This window comes from Lactuca serriola, chromosome 4 (genome assembly GCF_051521515.1).
Source record: "Lactuca serriola cultivar US96UC23 chromosome 4, Lser_US96UC23_V15, whole genome shotgun sequence".
NCBI classification, from domain to species: domain Eukaryota; kingdom Viridiplantae; phylum Streptophyta; class Magnoliopsida; order Asterales; family Asteraceae; genus Lactuca; species Lactuca serriola.
The window spans coordinates 124,615,399-124,634,782 of NC_136411.1; positions in this window are offsets into that span (position 1 = coordinate 124,615,399).

A 19,384-nucleotide genomic window follows, 5' to 3' on the forward strand; every position below is an offset into this window, starting at 1 on the left:
ACATTATAACACAACTAGAGAAGTGTACTCACCATTCGGGATGAAAACCCAAAGATCCGTGAGAGAGAATATGGCTTTTCTCTAGTTGGAAAGGTGAATAATGAATAATTTAGTTCAGAATTCTATTTATAGTCCTGAAATATTTTGGCAGAAAATATTTTTATTCTGGAATTGGACTCTAACATGATGAAGTGTTGAAATGCATAAGTTTAACAAACCCATGAGCGTCCACTCTCCTGATATCTCCTTCAATGTAAACCCTAATGTACACAAATTTATTCGGAAAAGTCTGAAGTTCATTGAAACTGGACTAGCTTCTATTGAATAGTTAATGTTCGTACAAAGTGGAAATTTCGGGTTGTCACATCATCCCCCCGTTAGAAGGAATTTCGTCCCGAAATTAGAATTTAAGCAAATAAGAAGTTACAAACAATTAAGCGAAAAGATGAGGGTATTTCAGTTTCATCTGATCCTCGGGTTCCCAAGTGAATTCCGATCCTCGCTTGGCGTTCCAGCGAACCCTCACGATAGGGATACGACTTTGCTTCGTCTGCTTGACCTCACGGTCCATGATCTCTACTGGTTCTTCCACGAAGTTGAGGCTCTTGTTGATCTCGATCTCGTCGAGTGGGATTACAAGAGTCTCGTCGGACATACACTTTTTCAAGTTAGATACGTGGAATGTAGAATGTACGTTACGAAGTGCGTCGGGTAAGTCGAGTTTGTAAGTTACGGGCCGACTCTTCCGAGAATCTCGAAAGGCCCTATGTACCTCGGATTAAGCTTCCCACGCTTTCTGAAGCGTATCAAACCCTTCCAGGGTGAGACTTTGAGAAGGACTCTGTGTCCCACCTGAAATTCCAAAGGTTTTCTTCGTTTATCAGCGTAGCTCTTCTGTCGGTCTCTAGAGGCTTTTAATCCTTCACGGATCTGAACGATTTTCTCTGTCGTTTCCCAAATGATCTCCGGACCGGTGAGAGTACTGTCAGAAGCTTGCCCCCTGGCTAATTGGGTATCACCCACCTCAGCCCAGCACAGAGGAGATCTGCATTTTCGGCCGTAGAGAGCTTCAAATGGAGCAGCCTTGATGCTCGTGTGATAACTGTTATTATAGGAAAACTCGACAAGGGGTAAGTGAGTATCCCATGCCTTCCCAAATTCAATCACGTAGGCTCGCAACATATCTTCCAGTGTTTGGATGGTCCTCTCACTCTGTCCGTCGGTCTGTGGATGGTAAGTTGTGCTCATGTCCAGCCTTGTTCCTAAGGAATGTTGTAGCGATTGCCAGAACCTTGAGGTGAACCTACTATCTCTATCGGAGATAATGGACATAGGTACACCATGTAGTCGTACGATTTCCTTAATGTATGTTCTCGTAAGTTTCTCCATTTTCTCGATTTCTTTGATAGGCAGGAAGTGTGCAGACTTGGTCAATCTATCGACGATGACCCATATGGTATCAAGTCCACCCGTTGTCTTGGGCAACTTGGTTATGAAATCCATAGTGATCCGCTCCCACTTCCATTCTGGAATCTCTGGTTGTTGCAGTAAACCAGAGGGCTTCTGGTACTCGACCTTAACCTTTGTGCAAGTAAGGCATTTACTTACGAAGGTAGCAATCTCTACTTTCATATTAGGCCACCAGTATAGCGTTTTAAGATCCAGATACATCTTATCTGAACCTGGGTGGACGGAATACCGAGTGTTGTGCGCCTCGGTCATGACCAAGTCTCGGAAACCACCGTGTTTCGGTGTCCAGATCCGGTTCATGAAATATAAGGCTCCGTCACCCTTGGCTTCTAAATTCTTGTCCATTCCCCTAAGGGATTCACTCGTCACATTTTCAGGTTTCATGGCTTCAAGTTGAGCCGCCTGAATTTGCTTAGACAAGTGTGAATGGATGGTTATTGACAATGACTTGACTTTGCGACCAGAATATTCCTTCTGACTTAGGGTGTCTGCTACTACATTGGCTTTACCCAGATGATAACAAATATCGCATTCGTAGTCACTGAGTAGCTCAACCCACCGTCGTTGTCTCATGTTGAGCTCCTTCTGATCGAAAATGTGTTGCAAACTCTTGTGGTCGGTAAAGATAGTGCTTTTCGTTCCGTACAAGTAATGTCTCCAGATCTTCAGAGCAAACACCACTGCTCCCAGTTCAAGATCGTGTGTCGTGTAGTTAACCTCGTGTGTCTTCAACTGTCTCGAGGCGTAGGCGATGACTTTACCTCGCTGCATCAGAACACACCCGAGTCCTTGATTCGATGCATCGCAATAGACTACAAAGTCTTCTATCCCTTCGGGGAGGGATAGTATTGGCGTGGTGCACAAGGCTCGTTTGAGCGTTTGGAACGCTCTCTCTTGTTTCTCTTCCCAGTCAAAGGCCACGCCTTTCTGGGTCAAGTTTGTAAGGGGTTTCGCTATTCGGGAGAAGTTCTGAATGAATCTACGGTAGTAGCCAGCGAGGCCTAGAAATTGGCGAATTTCAGTAGGCGTCTTCGGTGCTGACCAGTTATCAATGGCTTTAATTTTGGACGGGTCCACGTGGATTCCCTCTTCGCTTACCATGTGTCCTAAGAATTCGACTCTTCGGATCCAAAATTCACATTTCGAGAACTTCGCATAAAGTTTCTCCTTTCTTAATGTCCCTAGAACTTGTCGCAGGTGATCGCCATGCTTTTCCTTACTTCGGGAGTAGATCAGGATGTCGTCAATGAAAATGATGACGAACTGATCCAAGTAAGGTCGGTATACTCTATTCATCAGATCCATGAAGACTGCGGGCGCATTGGTCAATCCGAATGGCATCACCACGAACTCGTAATGTCCGTAACAAGTTCGGAAGGCTGTCTTCGGCACATCCTCCTCTAGTACTCGTAACTGGTGATATCCGGATCTCAGATCAATTTTGGAAAAATAGTTCGCCCCTTGCAGTTGGTCAAATAGATCGTCTATGCGAGGCAGAGGGTAACGATTTTTGACCGTCAGTTTGTTCTGTTCTCTATAGTCAATACACATACGGAATGATCCGTCTTTCTTCTTAAGGAAAAAGACCAGTGCTCCCCAAGGTGAGAAACTTGGTCTTATAAATCCCTTGCTGAGCAGTTCGTTAAGTTGACCAGAGAGTTCCTGCATCTCTGCTGGTGCTAAACGGTAGGGCGACTTGGCTACTGGGGTAGCTCCTGGGACTAAGTCGATTCTGAACTCGACCTGTCGTTGCGGAGGTAATCCAAGTAGCTCTTCTGGGAAAATGTCGGGGAAGTCGCTCACTACTGGGATGTTCTTTAGTTCTTTCGTTTCGAGGCTCGTGTCGACGACGTGAGCAAGGATTGCGTGGTATTCTTTGCGCAGATACTTCTGTGCTTGAATACTTGATATAATACGAAGACTTGCACCGGGTTTGTCATCGTAGACTATAAGAGTTTCGTTAGACGGGAGGTTTAGACGGACTTCTTTCTCGTAGCACATGATGTCGGCACGATGAAGGCTTAACCAATCCATGCCAATGATAACGTCGAAGCTTTTTATTGAGACCGGCATGAGGTCGATGGGGAATGAATGGTTATCTAGAGTTAGGGTACAACCTAAGTATTTGCTATTCGTACTTTCAGTTTTCCCATTAGCCATTTCTACTGTGAATTGTTCCTTAAGTGTGTGTGGTTGTTGTTTAAGCATGCGAGCAAATTTATGGTTTACGAAGCTTTGCTCCGCTCCACTATCGAACAGAATGCATGCATAGGAGTTATCGAGGAGGAACGTACCAGACACCACTGTCGGGTCAGCAACTGCTTTCCCATGGCCTATAGCTAGTACCCTTCCTGCTCCACCAGCATTCTTTGCTTTAGGGCAGTCCCTCTTATAGTGGCCTACTTCGCCACATCCATAACAGGTCGGGCTCGCGCCAGAGCCAGGGACCTGGGTGATCGGTTGTGCCGGGAACTTACAGAAACGGACTGTGTGTCCTTTCCTGTTGCAGTTAGAGCACTGCATTTCACGGCAGGGGCCGTTGTGGTGGTAGTTGCATTTGTTGCACTTGGGCAAACTTCCAGCATACTGACCCACCGGAGCAGTAGTAGCAGCAGCAGCTGGGGTTATTGCGGCATGCATTGCCACAATTTGCTGCTTTTTGGCAGCCCGTTGCTTCTTCTTTTCATCCCAGAATTTCCACTTAGTGTCAGCGGGTTTGGAGGGTTCCGGGATGGTTAGGGTGGTTGTTGTTGCAGGGGTCTTGACTCCATGGTCAATGAGTCGCTGTGCCAGTTGTTTGGCACTGTCGAAGGTAGCGGGGTTTGATGCTAGGACATTCCCCTGATACGGAGGCACTAGCCCCCATATGTACCTTTCGATCTTTTTCCCTTCAGTGGGAACCATATTGGGGCAGAGGGCCACCAGCTCGCTGAATCGGGCAGTATAAGTGACCACGTTGGTGCCCTTCATAGTCAGGTTCCAAAGTTCCTGTTCCAATTTCTGGACTTCGCCCCTCGGGCAGTATTCCTCAATCATGAGGTCTTTCATCGCTTCCCAGCCTATGTTGTTGGCTACGACGAGGGTTAGTGCCTTAACATGGCCGTTCCACCATGTCAGGGCCTTTCCTTCAAAGGTGCATGCGGCATATTTGACTTTGCCTGAGCTCACTTGTGATATTTAATAATCGTAATACTTTTGTTCTTGTCATTGTGACACTGATTTTAGTATGAATGCAGACTAGTATACTTAATTAAATATTTTAATATTTAAAGTATAGACTCTGGGTCAGAGTGCTTTAATCCCTAATGGGTTTATAGTTTAGTATATCTTTTATGGGTTGATATACTTGATTCACTATAAACAATGCTCTGATACCAATCTGTCACACCCCAAACCAAGAACGGCGGAAACGTTCTGCGGCGGAGGACGTCATGTACAGTATCACAACACAGTAAATGTAAATAAGCAAACAACATCATCCATTGCATTAAATATATAATTTTAATACAAGCATGTTCTGTACAGTTTTAGACAGCAAAAATTTAATGTAAATCAAAATAATATGATGAGTCTTGAATGCGCTCCATCTTCTCAAAAGCTAGCATCGGTACCTGTCTACTGATGACCTGAGAATACAAGTTATTTTGAAAGAGTTTATCAGCATTAAGCTGGTGAGTTCATAAGTATTTTAGTGTTGATGTTTGTTATCAAAACATTTGAACGTGTCTTAAGTATTAGTTTGTAAAATGTATGTAACTGTTTGTAAAAGTTTGAATCTCTCAAAAAAATCTATATTTTCTATTAAAGTAGCCTTCTACCAAGGCTTAACTGTTTTGTATGCTCGTTTGTTGTAAAAGTGTGTAATTTCCCAAGTGTAACTATCATTTAACAAATATAGTTTGGACATTAATGTTTAAGTGAGGTTATCACTAAAAATATGTAATGGGTAAATCATTGTAGTACTGTATTTTTGTATTATAGGAACTACTGCTGTACTAACTACCTTAAACCGGATATATATTAAGGTATAATGTGATAATTACACCATACTATCGACTGGTAACAATGACATACGAATGGTCGTAATAACGGAATGACGTTTGGCACCCGCAGACCTGCAGGTCCGGCTGTAGCTAGCAGCAAGGTGTAGGATAGTCAATCCAGTATAGATCTATACGCAAACTCACGCTCTCCCTCCAAGAGAATTCTGGCTACAACTCGGGCCATGACATTTAAGGCATGCTCCGATCCAGTGGATCACAATTGTTAACGTATTCTTGTATATGTAATGTTTCTCGTTCTAGTATAGTTGTATATGTTCTCCTCCTAGTATAGTTGTATATGTTCTCTTTCTAGTATAGTTGTATATGTTCTCGTAGTAATGTAATGTATAGACTCATGAATGAACTGACTCATTGATCAAAAAGTTGTAGTAGTAAGATCCTGTGTTACCCCGATGGTAACTTACTAGTGATGTGTATAGTACGCATGAATATGGAAGTACTTTTATGTCCATATATGTATAATTGATATATAACTAATATTGAAACGACCTTCGGATGGTCACCCGAAATCCCACCAGACCACATCCAAATCGAGAAAAAGGAAATAGGGCGAATGGCCTTCCTAAGCCCTTTAAACATTGCTTATATATCTATACATGTATGGGCATGCAATTTATAAGAAATAAAATAAAGTTAAATAAAAGCATTTGATAAGTAAAGGAGTTTGTAAAACATTTTGAAGTAAAACAGTTTGATAAACAGTTTGAACAGTGATAAAATCAATGGTTTTCTAGTTATTAATCACATGTGATTAATGCAATCAAATGAGATTGATTTCAATAACTATAAGCATTGAACTTGTATCACCCCCATAAAGTATTTAAAACATTTAAAAGCATTTCAAAGGTTAATTAAAGGGGTATGAACTCACTTGTGGTGAGTGGATTGGATTGTAGTGTCGGATACCGTGCTAGGTGGCAAACGGAGACTTGTTCACACGCACGAGCCTAGTTATCATACAATGAGCATATATATAACTAATTAGCAAAATAATAACTTAATGAAATAAGTTGGGACACTTAGGAACATGTAAACACTTTGTATAAGTGTTATAGGTCCTAATGGTTGCATCTAAGTTGTTATGGGACAAGCTAAAGGGGTTTAAAGCTTCCAAGAACCTAGAATATGAGTTTACTACCCAAAAAACCCCACCCTTGGAGTTTACGGTCGTAAACCCTTGAGTTTACGGCCATGAACTCCAATCTTGGTGGTTTTGGGTGTTTTAAGGTGTTAAATGAATTCTAGAATAAGCCTAGCTTGGTGGTTTAATCCTTTGGGTAGTTTAGGGCATAGATAACACTCCTTTGAGGAGTTTACGGCCTAAAGACCATACCCCTTAGAGTTTACGGCCGTAAACTCTCATGGGGTGGATGTTTTAATTCTTTTAAGTCCCTTGCACATGTAGGATAATTTCTAGGCTTTTGATTTAGGCTAAGGGGACTTTAGGCACACTTTGGTGCCTTTACTTGGAGTTTACGGCCCAAGAGCATATCCTTGGCCGTAAACTCCCTTTAAGGGGTGTTCTTGATGTTTAAAAGTCCATAAATTAGCTAGGATTAAATGGGGTTAAATGTCTAAAGCCTTAGGAGTAATTAGGACACACTTTTGACCCTTGAAAATGGTGTTTACGGTCCAAGAAATTCTTGGGCCGTAAACTCCTAAAACTTGGTGTTCTTGAATGATTTCTAGCCTCAAATGATCCTACATATTATGCTAAATTAGTTGTCTAACAAGGAATTGGGACTAGATAGCCTTAAAGCTCCATTTTGGAGTTTACTCCCCAAGAACGTTCTTGGGCGGTAAACTCCCGGATCTCACATATTAGACATGTAATCTATGTTAATAAGCATAAAACAAAAATTATAACACAACTAGAGAAGTGTACTCACGATTTGGGATGAAAACCCAAAGATCCGTGAGAGAGAATATGGCTTTTCTCAAGTTGGAAAGGTGAATAATGAATAATTTATTTCAGAATTCTATTTATAGTCCTGAAATATTTTGGCAGAAAATATTTTTATTCTGGAATTGGACTCTAACATGATGAAGTGTTGAAATGCATAAGTTTAACAAACCCATGAGCATCCAATCTCCTGATATCTCCTTCAATGTAAACCCTAATGTACACAAATTTATTCGGAAAAGTCTGAAGTTCATTGAAACTGGACTAGCTTCTATTGAATAGTTAATGTTCGTACAAAGTGGAAATTTCGGGTTGTCACATCATCCCCCCGTTAGAAGGAATTTCGTCCCGAAATTAGAATTTAAGCAAATAAGAAGTTACAAACAATTAAGCGAAAAGATGAGGGTATTTCAGTTTCATCTGATCCTCGCGTTCCCAAGTGAATTCCGATCCTCGCTTGACGTTCCAGCGAACCCTCACGATAGGGATACGACTTTGCTTCATCTGCTTGACCTCACGGTCCATGATATCTACTGGTTCTTCCACGAAGTTGAGGCTCTCGTTGATCTCGATCTCGTCGAGTGGGATTACAAGAGTCTCGTCGGACAGACACTTTTTCAAGTTAGATACGTGGAATGTAGAATGTACGTTACGAAGTGCGTCGGGTAGGTCGAGTTTGTAAGCTACGGGGCCGACTCTTGCAAGAATCTCGAAAGGCCCTATGTACCTCGGATTATGCTTCCCACGCTTTCTGAAGCGTATCAAGCCCTTCCAGGGTGAGACTTTGAGAAGGAATCTGTCTCCCACCTGAAATTCCAAAGGTTTTCTTCGTTTATCAACGTAGCTCTTCTGTCGGTTTCTAGAGGCTTTTAATCCTTCACGGATCTGAACGATTTTCTCTGTCGTTTCCCAAATGATCTCCGGACCGGTGAGAGTACTGTCAGAAGCTTGCCCCCTGGCTAATTGGGTATCACCCACCTCAGCCCAGCACAGAGGAGATCTTCACTTTCGGCCGTAGAGAGCTTCAAATGGAGCAGCCTTGATGCTCGTGTGATAACTGTTATTATAGGAAAACTCGACAAGGGGTAAGTGAGTATCCCATGCCTTCCCAAATTCAATCACGCAGGCTCGCAACATATCTTCCAGTGTTTGGATGGTCCTCTCACTCTGTCCGTCGGTCTGTGGATGGTAAGCTGTGTTTACGTCCAGCCTTGTTCCTAAGGAATGTTGTAGTGATTGCCAGAACCTTGAGGTGAACCTACTATCTCTATCGGAGATAATGGACATAGGTACACCATGTAGTCGTACGATTTCCTTAATGTATGTTCTTGTAAGTTTCTCCATTTTCTCGGTTTCTTTGATAGGCAGGAAGTGTGCAAACTTGGTCAATCTATCGACGATGACCCATATGGTATCAAGTCCACCCGTTGTCTTGGGCAACTTGGTTATGAAATCCATAGTGATCCGCTCCCACTTCCATTCTGGAATCTCTAGTTGTTGCAGTAAACCAGAGGGCTTCTGGTACTCGACCTTAACCTTTGCGCAAGTAAGGCATTTACTTACGAAGGTAGCAATCTCTACTTTCATATTAGGCCACCAGTATAGCTTTTTAAGATCCAGATACATCTTATCTGAACCTGGGTGGACGGAATACCGAGTGTTGTGCGCCTCGGTCATGACCAAGTCTCGGAAACCACCGTGTTTCGGTGTCCAGATCCGGTTCATGAAATATAAGGCTCCGTCACCCTTGGCTTCTAAATTCTTGTCCATTCCCCTAAGGGATTCACTCGTCACATTTTCAGGTTTCATGGCTTCAAGTTGAGCCGCCTGAATTTGCTTAGACAAGTGTGAATGGATGGTTATTGACAATGACTTGACTTTGCGACCAGAATATTCCTTCTAACTTAGGGTGTCTGCTACTACGTTGGCTTTACCCGGATGATAACGAATATCGCATTCGTAGTCACTGAGTAGCTCGACCCACCGTCGTTGTCTCATGTTGAGCTCCTTCTGATCGAAAATGTGTTGCAAACTCTTGTGGTCGGTAAAGATAGTGCTTTTTGTTCCGTACAAGTAATGTCTCCAGATCTTCAGAGCAAACACCACTGCTCCCAGTTCAAGATCGTGTGTCGTGTAGTTAAACTCGTGTGTCTTCAACTGTCTCGAGGCGTAGGCGATGACCTTACCTCGTTGCATCAGAACACACCCGAGTCCTTGATTCGATGCATCGCAATAGACTACGAAGTCTTCTATCCCTTCGGGGAGGGATAGTATTGGCGCGGTGCACAAGGCTCGTTTGAGCGTTTGGAACACTCTCTCTTGTTTCTCTTCCCAGTCAAAGGCCACGCCTTTCTGGGTCAAGTTTGTAAGGGGTTTCGCTATTCGGGAGAAGTTCTGAATGAATCTACGGTAGTAGCCAGCGAGGCCTAGAAATTGGCGAATTCCAGTAAGCGTCTTCGGTGCTGACCAGTTATCAATCGCTTTAATTTTGGACGGGTCCACGTGGATTCCCTCTTCGCTTACCATGTGTCCTAAGAATTCGACTCTTCGGATCCAAAATTCACATTTCGAGAACTTCGCATAAAGTTTCTCCTTTCTTAATGTCCCTAGAACTTGTCGCAGGTGATCGCCATGCTCTTCCTTACTTCGGGAGTAGATCAGGATGTCGTCAATGAAAACGATGACGAACTGATCCAAGTAAGGTCGGCATACTCTATTCATCAGATCCATGAAGACTGCGGGCGCATTGGTCAATCCGAATGGCATCACCACGAACTCGTAATGTCCGTAACAGGTTCAGAAGACTGTCTTCGGCACATCCTCCTCTAGTACTCGTAACTGGTGATATCCGGATCTCAGATCAATTTTGGAAAAATAGTTCGCCCCTTGCAGTTGGTCAAATAGATCGTCTATGCGAGGCAGAGGGTAACGATTTTTGACCGTCAGTTTGTTCTGTTCTCTATAGTCAATACACATACGGAATGATCCGTCTTTCTTCTTAAGGAAAAAGACCAGTGCTCCCCAAGGTGAGAAACTTGGTCTTATAAATCCCTTGCTGAGCAGTTCGTTAAGTTGACCAGAGAGTTCCTGCATCTCAGCTGGTGCTAAACGGTAGGGCGACTTGGCTACTGGGGTAGCTCCTGGGACTAAGTCGATTCTGAACTCGACCTGTCGTTGCGGAGGTAATCCAGGTAGCTCTTCTGGGAAAATGTCGGGGAAGTCGCTCACTACTGGGATGTTCTTTAGTTCTTTCATTTTGAGGCTCGTGTCGATGACGTGAGCAAGGAATGCGTGGTATTCTTTGCACAGATACTTCTGTGCTTGAATACTTGATATAATACGAAGACTTGCACCGGGTTTGTCGCCGTAGACTATAAGAGTTTCGTTAGACGGGAGGTTTAGATGGACTGCTTTCTCGTAGCACATGATGTCGGCACGATTAAGGCTTAACCAATCCATGCCAATGATAATGTCGAAGCTTTTTTTTGAGACCGGCATGAGGTCGATGGAGAATGAATTGTTATCTAGAGTTAGGGTACAACCTAAGTATATGGTATTCGTACTTTCAGTTTTCCCATTAGCCATTTCTACTGTGAATTGTTCCTTAAGTGTGTGTGGTTGTTGTTTAAGCATGCGAGCAAATTTATGGTTTACGAAGCTTCGCTCCGCTCCACTATCGAACAGAATGCATGCATAGGAGTTATCGAGGAGGAACGTACCAGTCACCACTGTCGGGTCAGCAACTGCTTCCCCATGGCCTATAGCTAGTATCCTTCCTGCTCCACCAACATTCTTTGCTTTGGGGCAATCCCTCTTATAGTGGCCTACTTCGCCACATCCATAGCAGGTCGGGCTCGCGCCAGAGCCAGGGACCTAGGTGATCGGTTGTGCCGGGAACTTACAGAAACAGACTGTGTGTCCTTTCCTGTTGCAGTTAGAGCACTGCATTTCACGGCAGGGGCCGTTGTGGTGGTAGTTGCATTTGTTGCACTTGGGAAAACTTCCAGCATACTGACCCACCGGAGCAGTAGTAGCAGTAGCAACAGGGGTTATTGCAGCATGCATTGCCACAATTTGCTGCTTTTTGGCAGCCCGTTGCTTCTTCTTTTCATCCCAGAATTTCTGCTTAGTGTCAGCGAGTTTGGAGGGTTCCGGGATGGTTAGGGTGGTTGTTGTTGCAGGGGTCTTGACTCCATGGTCAATGAGTCGCTATGCCAGTCGTTTGGCACTGTCGAAGGTAACGGGGTTTGATGCTAGGACATTCCCCTGATACGGAGGCACTAGCCCCCATATGTACCTTTCGATCTTTTTCCCTTCAGTGGGAACCATATTGGGGCAGAGGGCCACTAGCTCGCTGAATCGGGCAGTATAAGCGACCACGTTGGTGCCCTTCATAGTCAGGTTCCAAAGTTCTTGTTCCAATTTCTGGACTTCGCCCCTCGAGCAGTATTCCTCAATCATGAGGTCTTTCATCGTTTCCCAGCCTATGTCGTTGGCTACGACGAGGGTTAGTGCCTTAACATGGCCGTTCCACCATGTCAGGTCCTTTCATTCAAAGGTGCATGCGGCATATTTGACTTTGCTCGCAGCAGGGCATGAACAGATTTCAAAGACTGATTCAGTCTTCTCGAACCATTGCGAGGGGGCAATGACTCCGCCAGTGCCATAGAAAGGCTTCGGCTTGCAATTGGTGAAATCCTTGTAGGAGCACTCTCTCGAGCGCCAGGGGTTTCAACCGGAATTGATTCCACAGGGGTTCCACCTCTGCTGGTATCAGATGAGTGATACTGAGCGATGACAGTTGCCACTGCTACAGCTATGACAGCATTCAGGGCTGCAGTATCGATGACTGGTGCTACTTAGAGCACAGATGCTAAAGGCTATTCCTTAACCAAAAGATAGAGATGTACTAGACATCATCTAACGGCGATGGGAATTCCACGGGCGAGCCCTGAGGTCGGACACTTGACGAAACACCTCTTGAAGGTGTCGCTCCTGAGCCCTCTGACGGGCTCGAAGTTCCAAAACTTCAGCTCGGGAGGTAGCCAGCTGTTGTTGCAGGGTTTCATTGGTTCTCCGGGTCCGTTCCATGTCTTCTTCAAGACGGCGGATGCGGACTGTGTTGACACCAAAGTTGGCATCAATCTCCATGACCCGGTCAATGGCTGCTCGACCTTGCTCAACATTACGAGCTATTCTACGGATAATGACGGGCAGAGCTCGGTCAGCAGAACCACCTTCACTGACGTTGTAAAAGCTTCGGTCCCCAAAGTATGGTAAGGGTTGACCCTGTTCATCACTCTAGCGATTCAAGTTGGTTGCCCACAAGGGAGTAGGACCTGGAAAAGCTGGTCGGGGGTTGTTGTTCGGGACTTGACCTACTAGCGGTAGGTTGTTGACTTCAGGCTCCGAGTCGGATCCATCTGAAAAGCCTTCTGCGAGGTGATCATCCAAAGGGATTGGATGCTCATCTTCGGGCTCTTCTTCGATCCACCCAACATTGCCTTCATTTGGAAAGTGCGGGTCGCCGTGATGGAATCCAGCCATTTAAATCTACACGAGAAGAGAGGTATAAGAATATAGTATACATGTAACTATTAGTACAAAATACACCTATAGTATTTTAAGTTTAAGTTTTACTGATCTTCTTGTGGTATTGTTGGTAAGTTTTTAGACTTGTTAACACATCACAACCATTCTAGGGCATATGCTAATCACTCCTAGGACCAGCATAGTTGATCAGGCTATGCCATTCCCAGGACTGACCATACATCCCCGAGCTCACTTGTGATATTTAATAATCGTAATACTTTTGTTTTTGTCATTGTGACACTGATTTTAGTATGAATGCAGACTAGTATACTTAATTAAATATTTTAATATTTAAAGTATAGACTCTGGGTCAGAGTGCTTTAATCCCTAATGGGTTTATAGTTTAGTATATCTTTTATGGCTTGATATACTTGATTCACTATAAACAATGCTCTGATACCAATCTGTCACACCCCAAACCAAGAACAGCGGAAACGTTCTGGGGCGGAGGACATCATGTACAGTATCACAACACAGTAAATGTAAATAAGCAAACAACATCATCCATTGCATTAAATATATAATTTTAATACAAGCGTGTTCTGTACAATTTTAGACACCAAAAATATAATGTAAATCAAAATAATATGATGAGTCTTGAATGCGCTCCATCTTCTCAAAAGCTAGCATCGGTACCTGTCTACTGATGACCTGAGAATACAAGTTATTTTGAAAGAGTTTATCAGCATTAAGCTGGTGAGTTCATAAGTATTTTAGTGTTGATGTTTGTTATCAAAACATTTGAACGTGTCTTAAGTATTAGTTTGTAAAATGTATGTAACTGTTTGTAAAAGTTTGAATCTCTCAAAAAAACCTATATTTTCTATTAAAGTAGCCTTCTACCAAGGCTTAACTGTTTTGTATGCTCGTTTGTTGTAAAAGTGTGTAATTTCCCAAGTGTAACTATCATTTAACAAATATAGTTTGGACATTAATGTTTAAGTGAGGTTATCACTAAAAATATGTAATGGGTAAATCATTGTAGTACTGTATTTTTGTATTATAGGAACTACTGCTGTACTAACTACCTTAAACCGGATATATATTAAGGTATAATGTGATAATTACACCATACTATCGACTGGTAACAATGACATACGAATGGTCGTAATAACGGAATGACGTTTGGCACCCGCAGACCTGCAGGTCCGGCTGTAGCTAGCAGCAAAGTGTAGGATAGTCAATCCAGTATAGATCTATACGCAAACTCACGCTCTCCCTCCAAGAGAATTCTGGCTACAACTCGGGCCATGACATTTAAGGCATGCTCCGATCCAGTGGATCACAATTGTTAACGTATTCTTGTATATGTAATGTTTCTCGTTCTAGTATAGTTGTATATGTTCTCCTCCTAGTATAGTTGTATATGTTCTCTTTCTAGTATAGTTGTATATGTTCTCGTAGTAATGTAATGTATAGACTCATGAATGAACTGACTTATTGATCAAGAAGTTGTAGTAGTAAGATCCTGTGTTACCCCGATGGTAACTTACTAGTGATGTGTATAGTACGCATGAATATGGAAGTACTTTTATGTCCATATATGTATAATTGATATATAACTAATATTGAAACGACCTTCGGATGGTCACCCGAAATCCCACCAGACCACATCCAAATCGAGAAAAAGGAAATAGGGCGAATGGCCTTCCTAAGCCCTTTAAACATTGCTTATATATCTATACATGTATGGGCATGCAATTTATAAGAAGTAAAATAAAGTTAAATAAAAGCATTTGATAAGTAAAGGAGTTTGTAAAACATTTTGAAGTAAAACAGTTTGATAAACAGTTTGAACAGTGATAAAATCAATGGTTTTCTAGTTATTAATCACATGTGATTAATGCAATCACATGAGATTGATTTCAATAACTATAAGCATTGAACTTGTATCACCCCCCATAAAGTATTTAAAACATTTAAAAACATTTCAAAGGTTAATTAAAGGGGTATGAACTCACTTGTGGTGAGTGGATTGGATTGTAGTGTCGGATACCGTGCTAGGTGGCAAACGGAGACTTGTTCACACGCACGAGCCTAGTTATCATATAATGAGCATATATATAACTAATTAGCAAAATAATAACTTAATGAAATAAGTTGGGACACTTAGGAACATGTAAACACTTTGTATAAGTGTTATAGGTCCTAATGGTTGCATCTAAGTTGTTATGGGACAAGCTAAAGGGGTTTAAAGCTTCCAAGAACCTAGAATATAAGTTTACTACCCAACAAACCCCACCCTTGGAGTTTACGGTCGTAAACCCTTGAGTTTATGACCGTGAACTCCAATCTTGGTGGTTTTGGGTGTTTTAAGGTGTTAAATGAATTCTAGAATAAGCCTAGCTTGGTGGTTTAATCCTTTGGGTAGTTTAGGGCATAGATAACACTCCTTTGAGGAGTTTACGACCTAAAGACCATACCCCTTAGAGTTTACGGCCATAAACTCTCATGGGGTGGATGTTTTAATTCTTTTAAGAGCCTTGCACATGTAGGATAATTTCTAGGCTTTTGATTTAGGCTAAGGGGGACTTTAGGCACACTTTGGTGCCTTTACTTGGAGTTTACGGCCCAAGAGCATATCCTTGGCCGTAAACTCCCTTTAAGGGGTGTTCTTGATGTTTAAAAGTCCATAAATTAGCTAGGATTAATTGGGGTTAAATGTCTAAAGGCTTAGGAGTAATTAGGACACACTTTTGACCCTTGAAAATGGTGTTTACGGTCCAAGAAATTCTTGGGCCGTAAACTCCTAAAACTTGGTGTTCTTGAATGATTTCTAGCCTCAAATGATCCTACATATTATGCTAAACTAGTTGTCTAATAAGGAATTGGGACTAGATAGCCTTAAAGCTCCATTTTGGAGTTTACTCCCCAAGAACGTTCTTGGGCGGTAAACTTCTGGATCTCACATATTAGACATGTAATCTATGTTAATAAGCATAAAAAAAACATTATAACACAACTAGAGAAGTGTACTCATGATTTGGGATGAAAACCCGAAGATCCGTGAGAGAGAATATGGCTTTTCTCTAGTTGGAAAGGTGAATAATGAATAATTTAGTTCAAATTCTATTTATAGTCCTGAAATATTTTGGCAAAAAATATTTTTATTCTGGATATCTCCTGATATCTCTCCTGATATCTCCATGAGCATCCACTCTCCTGATATCTCCTTAAATGTAAATTCTAATGTACAAAAATTTATTCGGAAAAGTCTGAAGTTCATTGAAACTGGACTAGCTTCTATTGAATAGTTAATGTTTGTACAAAGTGGAAATTTCGGGTTGTCACAGTTCTTAATCATTAAGACGATCATAAAACATGATAAAAAGTACTCTCCCTTCTTTTTTGAATAGAGAACCTTTTATCTTTCTGCCAAATTGATTCTTATTATTCATTCTGCCTTTCATTGAGACCTTTCCAATGATGCAGAATTATACTTAAACTTGTAAGCATAATCATATTTACTAAATATTAGTAAATCATGACGAATTATTTTATCTATTTTTCTTTGTGGTGGACTTGATCAATGCACAACCAAGTGTAACTGATCCCCTAGTCATTCACTTGACTCTTTGTCAAGGAATTAGTCTTAATTTGCCAAATATGAAAGTTTTTGATTCATCATACAATACATGTTGCATGATTCAAAGTTTCTACCCAGTTGAAACTGGAGCGATAAGAAACTCTCACTATTTGGTTAATTCTTGACATTTCCACAAATAACCTAATTAAGAATCAAATCCATCATTGCTAATAATAGAAATATTCAAACATCAATTTTTTCATACATGCCATCACAAGGATAAATAAATAAGACAAAATCAAAATTTATTTTATTGCGGAAAAATTTGTCCTTACAATGTAATTCAACTAAAAAACTATGATATTACACATTTCATAGCAATCTACCCTAACTCTAAAGTAGCGGCTCAAAAATTTGATCTTTGAATCTATGCGATCGAAATCCATTTCTCTGAGATCAGATTCATCACACTTCTTTCTTAAGCTTCCTCACTTTTCTTCGATCATGCAAAGCATCAAAATGTAATCTTATCACATCATATATCAAGAATCAAAAATTGGAACTTATAGAGTTAGTTTTTTGATTTTACCTGAAGTAGAGCCATATGTTTTGACTCGCCCCTCTCTTAGATCTCTAAGGTAGACAGGGCAACTTCGTCTCGAATGCTCCTTCTTATAACAATGAAAGCAAATGGACTCCATTGGCACATAACATCGGACAATCAAAGACTTAGTCCTTTCTGGACTCCCAATGTTGCTAGTGTCCATTGAAGTTTGGGAGTTTCATTGACCAACCAAATTTGTTTGACCAGCATGCCAAATCATTGATGATTCAGCAGCAATAAGCAAATAAGTCAAATCCATGAGGGTCACGTCGTGAACCATCGTATAGTACTATCTTACGAACTTACTATATGAATCAGGAAGTGACTGAAGAACCCAGTCCACAACCAACATTTCTGAGAAATCGACACCCAACATCCTTAACCTATCAATGTGTGACTTCATGTCTAAGACATGTGCACACACAGGTTTCCCATCTTCATGTTTACTTTCCAATAGGGCTTGAGTGAGCTTGAACTTTTCAAGCCTTGGAACTTGTGGGTTAGGGAGAACAATAGGAGGCGGTGGAGGAAGTGAAGCATGATCTCGTGTTCCTCGATCGTATCGTGGAATATCATCTTCAATTGGAAAACTTGTTCCAAGGGATTTGAGAAGACCATTATAAGATTTTGACATCTACAAAAACAGGTGAATATTCAAGTTAGTTGATAAGATTCCTTGGTGTAACACCCAAATGAAACATCAAGGCTAGGATCCAACACAATACTTTGTTCGTCCTATCCTATCCGTTCAGCTAACGACCCTCCATTAGTCAAGAGTGCGATGAGTAAGAGTGGATACCCATTCAATCGCCATTTTATAGGCAATTTCCTTAAACATCCCTTATAGACCAGCTTCGTGAATGAGGCCTACTAACGGTAAGACTGGCAATTTACTCATACATATATATAATATTAGAATTTTAATGTTATGTATAGTATAGGGTGTATTTTACACTTTTAAAATACTAGGTGGTCTAATTTAATAAATTATACTTTTAATTTAATTAAATGTAAACCAAAACTTTGTGGCGTTATCAACTCTCTTTTAATTATACAGTTAATTAACATAATAAGACCATAAGGGTGTAATTTGAACTTTTCAAAATATTAGGGTTTTAGAATTTAACATTTCAAAATTAAAATTTTAATCATCTTTTAAATTCCAAAACTTAAGGGCAAGTTTTGAAACTTTTCAAAACATTGTTAGGAATATTGTAGATCACAAATTCAAATAAAGAAATTAACAATTAATTGGTGGTTATCTAAGTTTTTGACCTAGTCCAATTAATGCAAGATAATTCACCAAATAATTCAAATAATCAAATTTTATCATATAAGGAAGTAATTATTCAATTAATATGAAATTATCTTTTATTTTGGCAAGGATAATCACCCAATATCATAAAAATCCGATTTCTATCAATAAAAAACGTTTTGGTAACTATCCCACAACAAAAAAGCAAGAAAATCGTGAAATTTGCTCCATCTGCGACTCTGACTCGTCGAGTCTAGCTTGGAATCGTCAGGTTCTCTATGGACTCGGCAAGTTCAGCTCCCAGAAATCATAAATTTTTGATTTTAAGCATGAATAATCAACTATAGCATCAAATACATCAAACAAACAGCCCTAGGCTCTGATACCACAGATGGGAATTGAGCACTACATCATTCCTATGGTGTACATGCAAACGCTAACAGATTTTGGATCTAGTTTGTCTAACGAACATGCAATTGAATATCCAAAGCTATAAACCCTAGATCTAATAAACTATAACTGAAATTAGGGCTTAGATCTTACCTTTGATTGTTATATAGCAATAACAATCAATTCATTGGCTTCAGAAAGCTTAGTGCCTCAAGTGTTGCACCTCTAATGGAGTCACAAACACCACTAAGCAACTAGATGAAGAAGAGAAGAGGAAAGGCACCCAAATTCGTCTAAGAACCCTTAGGGATCAAATCCACACGTTTTTGGGGCCATAGAGGTTCTTTATATACTTTTGTGGGCTGCTAGGGTTTCAGTAAAAACCCAAACGGACAGCTTAAACTCTAAGAAGCCCATGGAACCTTTTGGAATAAGGCCATAGACGAAAATATGATGAGCTTCCATCATAATTTGGTTCACCCCTTGTTCCTTTAGCATTCCCTAGCACAATAACTCAATTATCCAATAATTGCAGTCTAGTCCCCTATATTTAATTAATCTCTTTTAGCCACAAAATTAA